Source organism: Crocodylus porosus, unplaced genomic scaffold, assembly GCF_001723895.1.
Source record: "Crocodylus porosus isolate Cpor-Errol unplaced genomic scaffold, CroPor_comp1, whole genome shotgun sequence".
In the NCBI taxonomy this organism is placed as follows: domain Eukaryota; kingdom Metazoa; phylum Chordata; order Crocodylia; family Crocodylidae; genus Crocodylus; species Crocodylus porosus.
The window spans coordinates 302,047-306,279 of NW_017728928.1; positions in this window are offsets into that span (position 1 = coordinate 302,047).

Sequence of the window (4,233 nt, forward strand, 5' to 3'; positions counted from 1 at the left end):
GGGGTGCAGAGGGGTGCGAAATCACCAGCAGGATGAGGCCCATCGCCCAAGGCCTGGACGTGGCCTGGCACCTGCCCCTCCAGCCTCCGCACAGCCTGCCCCCGGGTGCCGCTGGCGGGGTTGATGCATGCTCTCTGGGCATCCTCCCGAGGCGGGCGCATGTCCCAAGTGCTGGCACGGCCACCGAGGGGCCCAGCCTCTGCTCCTGTCTCCGGGGACCAGGCACGGGTCCAGCATACCCCTTCCCCTGCTTTCCGCCCCCTCCCTTCTCTTCCCACAACTCCCCTTCGTGCCCCTGCTCTTTCCCCGCTCTCCACGCCCTCCACTTCTCCACCAAGTGATCTGTTTTCTCCCTGGCAATTTTACAATCCATTTCCTTGCTTGACAGCCATTAAGCGAAGCTTCGCTTCCAATCCCAGGCCCCATAAAGATCCAAAGGGGAAGCAACCAGCGGGTCCAGATCCAGCCATGGGCGGGGACCGCTCTGGGCTGGGGGAGGCAGCCCGAGACCCAAGCCTGGGGCTCGCCCAGCTCCAGGCCCTTCCTGGGGAGCCCCACGCTGCACGCACCCGTCACAGGGACCAGCCCGTGCTGTGCCATCCCCTTCCCCAGCTGCCCGCACCTGCCACGGGCCCCGGCCGGACAGACACAGGGAGTTGGGGAGCATGAGGACGCCCGGCCCCCCAGCTGCCCGGGGCTTGGAGCCTGGCAGGCACAGCTCCTCCGGGCTGGCCCCTGGCTGCCTGCCCCTGCAGCCCCTTCCCCAGCTCCGGAGCCAGGCACGTGGCAGGGCGGCATTCGCCCCCCGGGCCGGGGCCTGGCCCCCTCGTGCGAGCAGCGCAGCACTAGCGCCGCCGGAGCTGCTCTGCCGTGCAGGGAGCCGTGAGCAAGCACTTGTTCTCATTTCCATGACAACTGGAACGGGGCTGCTACGGCACGGGGCTCGGGTCGGCGCCGCCTGCATCGGTGCTCAGCGCTCCGGCAGCACGGGTCAGAGCACCCCGGAGCTACAGCAGGGCCCCTGCACTGGTGGGGTGAGGAGCAAGGGTCTAGGGCTTTGTCCCCCACCGCCTGGGGGTGCCAAGGCCCGGGTCCCTGCTTGTCCCTAAGGAGCTGGGGAGAGGCTGGGGGTTCTCATAGATTTCGTACACATTAGGGCTGGAGGGGACCTTGGAAGATCATCGATCTCGGGTTGGCGCTGCAGCCCAGCCGGTCCGTGCTGGCTCCTTCTGCAGACCCTGCAGGGTCGCAGGCAAGAGCTAAGCAGAGACCGGGAGGATGCATGAGCAGGGAGAGAGGGAAGGAGGGAAAGAGAGGTGCAGGTGACTGCGAATGAACTTGGGCATGGATGCTGACCCCTTCCTGCCAACCACATCCCTGAGCCCTTCAGAGGAAAACCAAGCTGTGGCTCTGGATTAGCTGGGGGGGAAGCGTGGCTCAATTACTCCCTGGCAAGGCGCGTCCCGGCATGCCACATCCAGGAGCTCCTGTTCGCTGGGCAGGGAGACAGTGCTCCCAGGCCTGCCACGAAGTGGAGGACAGAAAGTACCAGCCAGGAGCGTGGTTACAGCCCCCCGACCCGCACGCTACCTGCTCCCGGGCCCTGGCAAGGAGCTGGGCACAGAAGCTGCAGGACAGCAACCAGAGCATGCCCAGCCTCTGGGCAGCTCCGCTATTTCCAGCAGGTTGGGTCTGTTCAGTCCTAACCCGTGCGGGGGCTTGGTCTCCTGCCCCGCAACCTGCTCTGGCTTTTGTGCAACTCAGAGTAGCAGCAAAATCTGCCCGGGAGCCTGGAGGTGCGGGGTGCTGCCCCCTCTGCGCGCCCGGAGGCCTCCAGGAAACCCAAGTTACAGGGGAAGAGAGACCTGCCAGCGCTGCCATCAAGAAAAACGATGCTCGAGGAGGGGTGGCGGCGGCGAGCTCTCCAGCCCTGGAAGCTGCCAGCTGGGGCTTGCCTGCTTGCTCCCCACCAGCCGCAGGCCTGTGGAGCCTGGGGGGTACCGAAGACCCCCCCCACCCACTGGTCTGCCGTAGGCGGGGCACAGCCCCGAGGCCCGGGCGGCTCCAGAGTGAGGGGCAGCGTTGGAGAGGCTGGGTTAGAGCCAGCCCCCGCCGCCCAGCTCGTCCCCAGGAGCCGGGAGCCAAGCCGTGCGGTTTCTCAGGTGCCTCCTCTCCGTGTGCAAGGCGCATCCCTGGGACCCTCCTGCCAGGAGCCGTGCGGGGCTCCCCACGCGTCCTTTGGGACCGGCCCAGCAGGCCGGGGCTGCCAGGCCGCGGCATGGCCATGGTCCCAGGGCAGCTGGAACGGCTCGGCGGCACCGTGTACTGCCGGGCGTTTGAGAGCGCGGGTGCACGCGTGTTCCTTGTTTATTATTTAAGAGGAGCCATTAGAGTGTGCAGGAAGAGCTGTGCCTGCTCCCAGCTGCCGGGGGCATAATGGAGGGGGAGGCTTGCAGAAAGCGCAGGCAGGTAAATATTTTATGCCCCATAATGCGCTGGCTGCTGAATGATGCATGCGGGCGAGGGGTGGCGCGGGGGAGAGGTGCCCGGGGGAAAGGGCAGGCACTGGCCAGTGCCTCTTAGGGTAGAAATATTCCAGCTCCAGGGGCTCCCCTCCACCTCCGCGTCTGCTGCAGAGCTGCTCGAGCCGCGTGTGCCTGCCCTCGTGGAGAAATGGTCCTTCTGCTTTTGCGTTGAGCGGGTGACACTTGCCAGCATGCCCCCGGGGGCTAGCCCAAGCCACCGCATGCACCTGCCCCAGGGAGGCTTCAGGGAGACGTCCTGCCCAGGGACACCTTTACAGGTGCATCTGCCCAGGCAGGCAGCTGAGGAGCTCCTGCCTGGCTGCACCCACAGAGCCGGGCAAGGGCTGGAAACAGCCGTCTCCTGCAGAGCCGGGACCCTGGAGGAACAGCTGGATGGAAAGGGGCTCATTGCCAGGGCTCCCGGCTGGACCGGAGGGAGAAGCCGCACAGTCCTCCCCAGCTCACGAGGAGACACGTCCCTGTCCCCCGGGGCCGTCGGCCTGGCTGGCACCCTGCCGCGCCGTGCTCCTTGCAGGGGGAGAGCAGAGCTCAGAGCTGGGGGAGACCCCAAGCACCTCGCGCCGGTGTGGAGAGCTGGAGAGGCCAGGGCCGGTGCGGCGGGGCAGGCAGCGAACGCGAGGCGGGCACCGGACGGAGAGAAGCACCATTATCTGTGACAAGAAAGGCTGCTGATCAATGAGAGCCAGACGCAGCCATTAGCCGGGAAAGCCGAGACCCAGCCCCGGGGATCGATACGGGGCAGCCGGTGCACAGAGCGGGGCAAGCCTCTGGCTGGGAGAGGCTGAGTGCCATCCCCCCTGCCCCTCTCCCGAGAGATGCTGGCCGCAGCACCCAGGAGCAGACGCCAGCGCCCAGCCAGGCTGGCAGAGCCCACCGCCAACCCGCTGGAGAGACCCTGGGCCTGGGCTCAGGGCCGACAAGGCTCCTCGATGCTGTGAGCACGGGAGAGGGGCAGCAAGCACATGCGCTCCCCTCCCTGCAGCGGGGACGGCCCGGTGCCCACCCCGGAAGCAGCTGGCAAAGGAGGGCAGGTCCAGCGGGTGCGGGGAGGGGAAGAGGAGACCCACCCCGGGAAGTGCCAGCATCCCTGACCACAGGGGCTGGGCGCGGGGCACAGGGTCATGCAGACATCGGGAGCTGCCGAGCACCGTCTAATGCTCCTGCCCCACTGGGCGAGCCTGGGATGCCCGCACGGCTCAGGCCTCGGCCCCTGGGAGCTTCCTGCAATCTCCTGCAGCCCCCTCGGACGCAAGGCAGGAGCTGGGATGCTCTGGCCACCAAGTGCCCCCAGCCTCTCAGGCTCGAGCAGGCGGCATCTCTTAGCATCCTGCTGCTCTGCGGCCCGATCTGCAGCTGAACAGTGTCACCCCGTGGCCAGGCTAGCGCACAGCCACGGGCTTCCTCCTGGCTGGGCCGCGTGTCTCCACCACAGCCACGTGTGTGCAAAACACCCCTGCTCCCCTGTCGCTGCACCCCATACCCATTCTCCAGCTGTGGGGAAGCAATGTCCAGTGGAGAGCAGCTGTGCCCAGCTCAGGGAGGGCGGTGAGATGCTGCGGGAGGGGTTTCCATGGCTGGCGACCCTAGCAAGGGGATGAGAGCTGAGAAAAGCACTGAGGCTGCTTCCCTGCCGTACCACGGTTGCAGCTGGCCAGTGACGGAGATGGGGTCATGCAGCAGAGCACAA